Genomic DNA, 11,667 nt, shown 5'->3' on the forward strand with positions numbered 1-11,667 from the left:
TTGAAAGCATGCAAAATCTGTAATAGGTAAAGCAGGCTTTAAAAACATGCATACCAAGTTTTATTTATGTTATGAATTGTATTTCAAATTCATTATGCAGGTGGGCAAATATTGAAATGGAACAGGAAAATAAAATAATAAAAAAGAAAGGGAAAAGTTTAAATTGTGGAAATGGTTATGAACTTTTCTCCTTTTTTTAATATATAGTTATATTTGTGCAAAAAAAGAAAAATGCAAGACACTTCAGTTTTCACCTCTTTCATAGAATTACGTCACTGTATCCCCAGGGACGTAAGCCATGTTCAGGTATGTGTCAACCGTCTCGGCGTGCTGAAGTGCCTCTCCTCACCAGTCACTGCCGTGTGCTCCTTCTGAGGGAGGCTGGGGATGTGGGGCTGTGAGACGGGGCAGAGCTGAGCGAACGAGGTCTCAGCCTTCCTTCCAGAACCTCGTCTTTCTTTATCCATTAAAAAACAAAGGACGTGCTCTAAGCTTTCCAGTTAGAAGGTTTACAGAGGATCACTTTTCTCCTCCACATCCTCGCCTCTAGGGATGTGGTGAAATGAACAAGGCTCTTTCCCAGGTGGTCATAAAAAAGACAGAAACTGAGAGACGGAGGCAGAAAGACAGAGAGGACTCAAAAAGAAGAAAGGTAAAGCAAGGGGCTTTTTTCTTGCTCCTAAGAAAGCTTCAGAGGCATGATGGTAATACTCTGACAAATGATAATTATTAAATACTGGAGTGATTTCACAAGTCCTGTACCATGAGGAAAAGAGATTTTATCACTTAAAGATACTTGTAATTGAGTACATGGAAGCACCTTTTGGTGAAAACAAACTTGAGAATGGCTTTTCCAGCTTCATTTGGACCCACTGACAAAAAGACGCTGTAACAACTTCACTAGCACTTTTCTTCGTGCCATCAGCAGGCCTTTCATCAGAAGATCTATTAAATACATTGGCCTAATTCTGAAACCTACTGAAGTTATACTTATTACTGGAGGCTCAAATAATCAGAGCTTTTTGAAAGCTGCTAAAAAAAAGGAAGACATCTTCAGGAAAGGATGGGAAACAGGAATCATCAAATGTGTTCTCTTTCTTGATTAAAAGAGGGACAAGTTATTTTCAGTTTTCTAGGTTAAAAGGTTTGAAATTAGAACAGGCATCTCTTCTAGTATTAAGCAGGGTCAAACCTTTTCAAATTTCATGTTTCAGACTCTTCTGATAGAGGGATGATAAACTGTCCTTTTTTTTTTTTTTTAAAGATTTTATTTATTTATTTGAGACAGAGAGAATGAGAGACAGAGAGCATGAGAGGGAAGAGGGTCAGAGGGAGAAGCAGACTTCCTGCCGAGCAGGGAGCCCGATGCGGGACTCGATCCCGGGACTCCAGGATCATGACCTGAGCCGAAGGCAGTCGCTCAACCAACTGAGCCACCCAGGAGCCCTTTTTTTTTTTTTTTTTAAAGATTTGATAAACTGTCCTTTTAACCACAGAGAGCTCAAGTGCAGTCACTGGTGCAGGGTTAATAGAAACAGTCTGAATTTAAAATCAGAGAACTGAAGTGTCAGGGATTTAATAACACTCCTTCATCATGCTGTATCTATCTCCTAAATCAATGATTTAAACCTCAAGATCATAATCTCAGAGAAAGTCACCAAGGCCAATATAGGACAACTGGGGGTCACTGTCACCTAAACCTAGACTAGAATGTCTAATCCTTTGAGAGATATATTCAAAGGAAAGGCTTAATCAGCTAAAGTGGGCTTAATGCAAAAGTTTTCCATTGAAGTTCAGTGGAGAAAGCAGCCTATCCAACTGGTTACCCTCACCATTAAATCAAAAAGAATAATATCTGAAATAACAAACTCTTTAAATACAGCTGTTTCCATTTTTTCATTCTTTAAAATGTTACCTGAATTGTGGCCATGTGGGACCAAATTTTCCTTCTCAGCTTAAGACAACTAAAAAAGTTTTGGATAAAATATATGAAGCAATGCTTTTCATACACTAGATAACAGTCACTGCAGGACAGGGGACCCTAACAGAAGGGAAATAAGAGGCAAGCCCAGTTTACTGACTGCAGAATTTATAGCCAACAGTGCAGGTAGAAGGAGGCCAGGTGCAGCCCAGTGATCTGAGTTGGTGACCGAGTTGAAAGTTAGGGAAACCAAGGCAGCTGGAATTCAGGGACAGGGTAGTAATAAGGAGAGGGCTTGGGGCACATGGGTGGATCAGTCGTTAAGCATCTGTCTTCAGCTCAGGTCATGGTCCCAGAGTCCTGGGATCGAGCCCCACATCGGGCTCCCTGCTCCGCGGGAAGCCTACTTCTCCCTCTCCCACTCTCCCCACTTGTGTTCCCTCTCTCGCTGTGTCTCTCTCTGTCAAATAAATAAATAAAATCTTAAAAAAAAAAATAAGGAGAGGGCTACACAAAGAGGGAGGTCTGTATATCTACAGAGAATTATCCTTCAGTCTTTAGCTGAGTACTGATTGGCACATGCATGTGAAAAAACTACCTAAAGCATGGATTAGAGGGCACAAGAAGTGGAGTTCATACAAGACCATGATTAGTTCGTGTTCCCACCAGCCAGAATGGAAAGACTTTCTAACATAAGGGCAAGGAGTACAATCCTTACAAGGGTATAGCCTGAGTACTGGGAACAATGGAGCACTAGACTAAAGGCTGTAAATCAGTTCGCTTAACAAAGGTCAAGAGAAAAACTTTAACACATCAACTTTCCCATAAGATCAAACTGTTCTCCAGGTACTACATCTGAGTACAAAATCCAAAACTGTTTCAAGGAATTAAAACAAGAAAAATCCAGGACCCAATAACATAAAACTCACAATGTCCAGCATCCAATAAAAATTTCCAGACATGTAAATAAGCAAAAAACATGACCAATAATAAGAAGAAAAATCAATCAATAGAAATAGACCCAGAAATGACATGGATGAAAGACTTGGTAGACAAAAGTGTTAAAAACAGCTAACACCCTGAGAATCTGTTTATTTGAACCTGAGCATATAGAAAATATGCTCCATATGTTCCAGAAGGTAAAAGAAAGTATGAGCATGATAAAGCAAGAAAAGATATAAAGACCAAATCAAATTTCTAAAGATAAAAAATACTCTGGGTGGGATTAACAGCAGATAAGAGAGTATAGAACAAAAAATGAATAAATGTGAAGGCAGAGCAATAAAAAGTCTCCAAAATGAAAGACTGCAAAATTACTGAAATGAAGGAAATGAACTGACGAAGCTGTGGGACTACATCAAGTGGCCTAACGTAAGTATAACTGGAGTCTCAGAGGGAGAAGATAAAGGTGAGAAGAAAGAAAAATAATTTGAAGAAATAATGGCAAAAAGAAAAAAGAGAGAGAGAAATAATAGCTGAAAATTTTCCCAATTTTGCTAAACAAATCCTCAGGCATGAGAAATATAAAGAAAACCATACCACGGTATAACAAAATCAAATTACTGAAAACAAGTGGAAAAGAAGAAAATCTTTAAATAGCCAGAGAGAAAAGATACAGTATATGCAGAAGAATAAAGATAAGAATGACAGATTTCAATTAAGGCCAGAAAACAGCAGTATATTTGTAAAATCTGAAAGAAAAAAAAAACCCCGCTAACCTAGAATTTTCTATGCAGTGAAAATTGCTTTCAAAAACAAAGGTGAAATGAAATTCATCACCAGCAATAAAACACAAAAAACTCTAAAGGAAGTCTTTAGGTAGAAGAAATCTGGATCTATACAAAGCATGAAGATGACCAAAAATGGTAAACATGGGCCTAAATATGAAATACTTGTTAAAATTTAAAATGTCTTTAAAAGAAAATTATTTAAAGTAACAATAATAGTAAATTATAGGGTTTATAACCTAAAATCATGTAGAAGTAAAATATACAACAATATACAAAGGTTAGTAAGGAAAAATGGAAATATACTAATGTAAGATTCATATAACATAAGTGGTATAATATTATTTGGATATGAAGTATAATAAGTTAAAGATGCACACTGTAAATTCTAGACAACCACAAATAATATAACGTGCCAATATTGGAAATAACTGGAATCATAAAAAATACTCAGTCCTGTCCCATCCCCCCAAAAAAACTCAATCCTGCCCCAAAAAGGCAGGAAAAAAAGAAAAGGAGGACAAAGAAAAATGTGACAAATAAAAAACGAATAGATGATAGCTTTAAACCTAACCATATCAATAATCAAATTAATTCCAAATAAAAAAGGAGAGCTTGTTGGGTTATACAAAAAATAATAATTCATTTCAAATACAAAGACAAAGATGGGCTAAAAGTAAAAAAATGGGGAAAGATATACCACAATACACTTTTAAAAAAAAGATGGAATGGCTATATTAATATTAGACAAAGTAGAATTCAGAGCAATAACTATTACCAAAGATAAAGAGGGTCATTTCATAATATAATTATGTACCTAATAACAGAGCTTCAAAATACAAGATGCAAAAACTAATAAAAGTGAAAGGAGAAACAGATAAATTTATAATTAGAATCAGAGATTTCAATACCTCTTCCAGTAATTAATAGAACAAGTAGACAGAAAATCAATAAGACAACAGAAAACATGCACAACATTATCAACAAACTAGCCTAGTTTACCGGGCTTCGTTGGGTCTATTGACCCAATGATAGAAAAATACATTCTTCTTAAGTGACCACAAAAACCAGGCCAAATAAATTTGAAAGCATTGAAATCATAGAAAGCATGTTCTCTAACCACAGTAAAATTAATTAGATATTATTAGGAGGAAGATATCCAGAATATCCAAATAACTGAAAACTAAAAAATACATTTCTAAATAATCTCTGAGACAAAGAAGAAATCAACCAGGAAGTCAGAAAATGTTTTGAACTGAATAAAAATGAAAACATGACATATCAACATTTGAGAGATGTTAAGGCAGTGTGTAGAGGGAAATTTCAGGTGTATTCATATGTCAAATCTCATCAAATTGCATACTTTAAATACTGTATATCAATTTTACATCAATAAAAATGTTTGAAAGCATCTTGAGCATTCAACTATTCACTGTCCCTTCAACCTGTAATTTTATATTTCTTCATTCCCAACCCACTCAATAATACCTTTTAACAGAGGATGGGAAGGCTGTCTTCATGGTGTTGGCATCTATCCATGAAACACTATATTCTTTTATTTTAAGAGAGAGAATATGTGAGTAGTGGGGAGAGAGGACAGGAGGGGCAGAAGGAGAGAGAAAATCTCAAGCAGGCTCCATGCCCAGTGCATAGCCCAATGGGGGGCTCAATCTCATGACCTGAGCCGAAACCAAGAGTTGGACACTTAACTAACTGAGACACTCAGGCATCCCCATGAAATACTATTTAAAATAAGATACCTATTTTCCTCTACCAAAAAATATAGGTGGAGGTGAAAGGGTCAGGAAATAAAGCAGATACTTGGTCAACTCTAACAGGGGAGTGGAGGGAGCACTGAAGATGTTCATTTGGCATTTCCTTGTTGCTTTTTATGCTACCTGGGTACCCTTCTATGTGGAATTGCTTTGGCGCTCCCCAAGTCGATCTTTCTTTGCTAAATAATGCACTGTTCCAAGAAACTGCCTGAGTTGCCCCATGGTTTTTAGCAAAAAACATGTAATTCAGTTTGTTTTCTATTGGTGTACTTACATGCTATTCAGAAAAGAAAAAGCTAGTGTGACTCTTCTTTGCATCTGAATCACAGATATAGTTCAAGCTCTACCCTCTCCAGGCAATCAGCCTTCCCTGACCACTCTAGGACCAGCTGACATCCCTCCTCTCCGCCGGTCTTTGATCTCTGTAGAATTTTCGGTTTGTATCATGCTATTTATCATTCCAATTGCCCGTTTTCTTTATTTATATTTCATCCAGCCAAGAGATGAACAATCTGATTGAGGAGAAGGTCAGTGCTCAGGCATGAGCCAGCTTCTGACTAGCCCCTTCTCTCGGACAGAGTGGCTTTCCCATCAGCAGAGCACATCCTCCTCTCAAAGGCAGCTTGCAGTTTTCTAGCTGTTATGCCTCCAACAAAGTAGACACTTGCCACCAAGGAGAAGGGAGAAATGAGGTAGCCCCCATTTTGGCCCTGGGTCCAAGCCACATTCCTCAATCCAGCTTGGTCAGCAATATAGCTGATGATATATTTTAATCTCCACCATCAATAGGATTGGATGAAGGGTATGACTAATTAATAGCACCAACATCCAGAATGCCTTACCTTCCTTTATGTGACTGTCAAAATGTCTACCTTTCCAGGGTGCATTCTTATTCGTGGAGTCTTTCATAGTTCTCCACGTCCTGATTTATCATTTTCTAGCTTTTGCCCCGAAGTACTATTACTTCTACAATATCTATTCTGCTTGTCATTCTAGTAAGTTGTATATATCTCTTTTGACACTTAAATTATAAGCTCTTTAAAAGAAGGGGCTAGGGGCGCCTGGGTGGCTCAGTCTCTGAGCGTCTGCCTTCGGTTCAGGTCATGATCCCAGGGTCCTGGGATTGAGCCCCGCATCGGGCTCCCTGCTCCATGGGAAGCCTGCTTCTCCCTCCCCCACTCCCTCTGCTTGTGTTCCCTCTCTCGTTGTGTCTCTCTCTGTCATATAAATAAATAAAATCTTTAAATAAATAAATAAAAGAAGGGGCTATGTCAAATATTTCTTTTGTATCAATCAATTCAATTTAATTTTTATATACCTTTAATCTGGATCACCTTTGTAATTGTTTACTGCTTGTTTTTAGGCAGATTGTAAATTCCAGGAGACAGTCGCTTCTTAGTAATGCTGTATGTCTTCCACTGGCAGGGAGCCTGACACAAAATAAATTCTCCGTAAATATTTGTTGAATTGAATTACATTTTCTCTTACATGTTTATATTTACACCTAATAAATATCTGTTTGCTGACTGATTGATAGGAGGAGGGTGAGATGTGGGAGATGAACATAAAATTAAAGTGCCATTTTATTTAGTTCCAGAATAACTAAAATCAAAACATCAACAACAAATATGTACTTCTTTTGAAGATAACAGTAAAATGACGAAAATTTCTCCTGTACCCACACTTTGTCCTTTGGAGTTTTCATACCTACAAATTACTAATCTATTTAGTACACTCAGTACAAAGGGTAAAATCTAATTTGCATCATCACTGATTGCTCTTGTTTCTAAATGATCACTTTCTAACGAAAAATAGGTTTTTCAAATTGCAGATATAAGGAAGTCTTGGAAATAGAACCCAGTCAATCTAACAGAGTTCTGAAACAGTGACTCAGCAAGAGTGCAAGCTACAAGGGCAACCAGACATCCAATAGCTTTCTGCTGTGTTTTGCTATTGCAAAATGGGTCAGACATTCAAGCTCTCTGCTATCCAGAGCCAATGCCAATTGGCGCATCTCGGCCTCATAGAGGTCCCCTGACTTTCCTTCAGTATAGCACTACGGCATACATTTATTTTAGATGCTCAAATTTAGATTTATTAGCTAATTGGTTAGAAAGGGAAGGAAGAAAAATAAAGTTCAGTGAGTGCCTAATAACCTAAGTAGGTATGTATTTATTAAGTGACTACTGATTGTCCAGTCTTATACCAGGTTCTTTGGGAAAAAAATTTCTGTCCTCTAGAAGCCCTATAGTATGAGTGATTAATACTGAAAGAGTACAGCCTATAGTATGACTGACTGATACTGAAGCCATTAGAGAACGACAGAAAGTGGAATGTAAAGAAGTATGAGAGTTTGTGGTATAGCTAATCAGATGTTGCATGGATGAGCTGAATCTTGAAGGAAAAAAAATAGGATTTAAAGTGGTAGATGAATGGGGATGCTCAGGAAAAAGGGCCAGTCTTAAAAGTTACAATCTACCTGAAATGAGAATACTTTCTAAAGTCCATGTTGAATCTAATCTCCTCAGAGTAGGTAACAACCCATTGACAGATCTGGGTTGCAAAATCAAACCTAAGACCCTCCTGAGTGGCTTTTGAGTGCATCCCAGTTTTTTAAAAGAGCCACTAAAATTGCTGTCATCACTAAAGGCTAGGAAAAGGGCATCCCACAGCTGTGACATATCTAACAGAACATTTATTACAACCATCAGATGATTACCACTTTACTGCAGCTTCTGGAAGGTGTTAACTACCACAAACTGCATACCCTTGGGTGACTGGTCTGTACAGAACATCCATAGCTAAGCTAATTCTCCAGTGCAGTAGTTTCACATTTGTGGGAAACACAGAGTTATTCCAAGGATCCCAGTAAGTTCATATAAACACCAAACTTTGTCTGAACACTATAATGTGTTTCACATAAAGATCCCTCCATGTTCCAAATACATATGATTACTACTGTCTTTAATGTTTAAAATATATTTTAAAATGTAATTAAATTCATAGCCACGTTCTTCATTACTATCATCTAGAACTCCTCAAGGAGCTTAAAGACAGTTACCCAACAAATGATAAGTCCTAAGGAAAGCAGCACAGAAAAGAGGTTCATCACACCGGAGCGGGGGAGGGGGGCGGGCACACAAAGATGGCAGAAAAGAATTTCCAGGGAAACGCTTGAATTAGTGCTTCTTTTTTTTTTTTTAAGATTTTTATATATTTATTTTAGAGAGAGAGAGAGAGAGCAGGGGAAGCAGCAGAGGGAGAGAGAGAGGGAGATAATCTCCAGTAGACTTCATGCCAAGCGAAGAGCCTAAAGCAGGGCTTGATCCCACGACTCTGAGACCACGACCTGAGCTGAAACCAAGAGTCAGATGCTTAACTGACTGAGCCACCCAGGCACCCCTTGAATTAGTGTTTCTTAAAGATGAAAGGTGCCTCAAAAGTTGGAACACTGTCTGTAAGAATTTTTGCATTTTTATTTTAGTGACATTCCTAAAAAATTATATAAGCACATTCTGGATCACCTGGATGCCCACTTTATAACTGAGTGTGGTAGACAAGAATGAGAGTGGGATTTGCAATTGCGAAGTGGTCAAATGCCTGATCACCTGAGCTGAATTATATGCTAAGCCACTGAAGGGTTTAAATAAAAGCAACACAATCTGATTTATATTTTTAAGATCTCATACTTGTGACTGTGAGGGGAATGGATTATGCAGAGAGGCAAGAGTAAGAAACAGCACGTGGGGGGGTTTCAGAGTAGTCCTGACATATAAGAATGACTGTTTAGACAAGAGGTACTGAAACTGAGACTGAAGGAAGTGGATGGATTTTTAAGGACATGATTGGGGTTTTGTTTCTTTAAAAAGAAAGCATAGGTCTGAACTCAGGCCTAATGGCTAAGTAAGAGTTGACCAGCACAGGGGAAGAAAAAGAAACACACAGGGACAGCAGGTCCCAGAGGCAAGAGAGAGCATGGTTCATTCAAAGAACTGAAAGAAAATCAATTATTTGGGATTTTGACAGCGAGTGGAGAAATGCAGTAAGAGACAAGGCTGGAGGCAAGAATGGGGTCATATGTGGCCTAAGCCACATTTACAGAGCCTAAGCTTCATCTTAAAAGCAATGAGAAAATGGAATGGTTTTAAGCAGAGAAGTGACATAATCTTTTCAAGCTGTGCACTATGAGGTGTTTGAGGTATCCCCTGGATTTAGTAACAAGGAGATAGTGCCCTGGCAAACGCAGCTTCATGGGGTAAAGTGCAAGTCGAGTTGGCAGAAAGCCAATTTTGTCTCAGGCACAGAAAGAGAAAAACAACTGTGTAATTATAGTGCATTAGGCATTAACCAACTAGCAGGTGAGAAAATTAAACAGAATGAAGTCTTTTTTTTTATTCCGAGCTCCCTGGAAGTCTTTAATTCCGACAGATAATAAGATATAGATAAATAGACAAACAAATAAAATAGACAAAAAGACGTGGGGAAGGGAGGATCCACTGGATTTTGATCTTAAAAGATTTAGGGTAATTTTAAGATGGCTTAAAACCAAATTAGGCTAAGAATTGGTTGTTAACAATAAGAGATTAACAAGAAGATAATTAAGTATAATAAAATTTTTATATTCTTTTAAATCTTGCTCCAAATAATATTCCTACGTATTCTAAATTAAATATTATTTTTAGTAATAAGGATTTAGGGTTTTTTTATTTGAATTTATAATTGCAGTTTTACAGGAAAACATAACTTGTATTAGTTACATATTACTTTATGTAAGTTACGTTCTCTTGGAATCACTTATCGGCAAGACTATCCTTACTTTAACCAAACTCATAGTCATCCCTCAAGGTCTAGAGTTCACATGAAAGTTCCCTTCAGGACATCTTCCATAAAATCAAGGTTAGCTTTGTTTTTGTCCTTCTGTAGAACTGTAGGCATAATTTTATCACTTTACTAGTTTTGTGCCTCATTCGTCTTTGTATCCCCAGTGCGTAGCACAGCGCCTGATGCATATCAAGTTGAATAAACGCTTTTCGAACTGAAGAATCACTGAGATGCCTTCCAGTGTGGACCAGGTAGCCATTCCTAGGCATCAACCTCCCCCCATGGCAGCAGCCCCACGGTGCAGCACACCAGGGAGGAGGCAGTTTATGGAGAGTTCGTCTCACAAGCCTCAAAACCTGTAAAGTAACAGTAAATCCACACATACTCCAACCCCCTCCCACTTTCCCTCCACCACTCCCCCCCAAATATCTATATCCATACAACAAAAAGCCAGTTCAGACACAGTTTTGTTTTCTTTTTTAAGATTTTATTTATTTTTTGACAGAGAGAGACACAGTAAGAGAGGAAACACAAGCAAGGGGAGTGGGAGAGGGAGAAGCAGGCTCCCCACAGAGCAAGGAGCCCGATGCGGGGCTCAATCCCAGGACCCTGGGATCATGACCTGAGCCGAAGGCAGATGCTTAATGACTGAGCCACCCAGGTGCCCCCAGACACAGTTCTAATGCTTTATCTTTATTTCCTCAGAATCAAGCCAATAATACTTGTGATGAACATTACAAGAAGAAGTTTTATAAACAGACAGAACAATTTAGTAGTGTTGTTAGATTTTTTTAATCGATTCCCAAAATAACTGTGTTGACATATTTTCTTGGCTACTGAATAAATACCAGTTTAAAATATTTTACCTCAGAAATATTTTTTCAATGATAGTCACTGTAGCCAAATCTATTGTTTATTTTAAAGTGTCTTTAACTCTTCTCCAGTTATCACAGAATAGGGCCTTTCATTTTTTTAAAAAAATGTAGAAGAGAACATTTTATGTGGGAGGTACAGAAACTTAAGGAATATTTTTTATACCTTATTTGAACTATTATTTATCCATCTATTTCATAACAATAAAAACTGAAACACGTTCCTAATTGCCTTTCTAGTTTGGGTGCATCTCAAAACAGCAGAAAATGACCTGATCACCCTTGTTAAGAAGCATGTACAGTGATGGCATGAAGGATCTGCCCAGCACACAAATTAATTAAGCACCAGACTAAAGAATTCCAGAATCAGCAGTGACTAAGGATTCCTTTACACACAAAGAGAAATGGGAACTCTGTTTCATCCTGATAAAAGCTCTGCAATCAGTGTTCTCAGTGGTCTGTAGGTCATGCTTTGCAGACTACTTTACACTCTATGAAAAGCAATAAATTGGGGGCGCCTGGGTGGCTCAGTTGGTTAAGCAACTGCCTTC

The 11,667-nt window shown here is 37.9% G+C and overlaps 1 protein-coding gene across 11 annotated transcripts in view; it reads right to left on the bottom strand.

Annotated features, from left to right (window-relative positions):
• CRACD (capping protein inhibiting regulator of actin dynamics) overlaps positions 1–11,667 on the bottom strand; it is a 256,370-nt gene that overhangs the window by 169,491 nt on the left and 75,212 nt on the right. For 3 of the 11 annotated variants that reach the window (XM_081812349.1, XM_081812344.1, XM_081812346.1), the window contains exon 3: positions 6,742–6,853. The exons of the other annotated variants lie outside the window; for them this stretch is intronic. The gene's annotated coding sequence lies outside the window, so the exon portion shown is untranslated. The remainder of the gene's footprint in view (positions 1–6,741; positions 6,854–11,667) is intronic. 11 annotated transcript variants of the gene reach the window in all.

This window comes from Leptonychotes weddellii, chromosome 2 (assembly GCF_054177405.1).
Source record: "Leptonychotes weddellii isolate Sample4059 chromosome 2, ASM5417740v2, whole genome shotgun sequence".
In the NCBI taxonomy this organism is placed as follows: domain Eukaryota; kingdom Metazoa; phylum Chordata; class Mammalia; order Carnivora; family Phocidae; genus Leptonychotes; species Leptonychotes weddellii.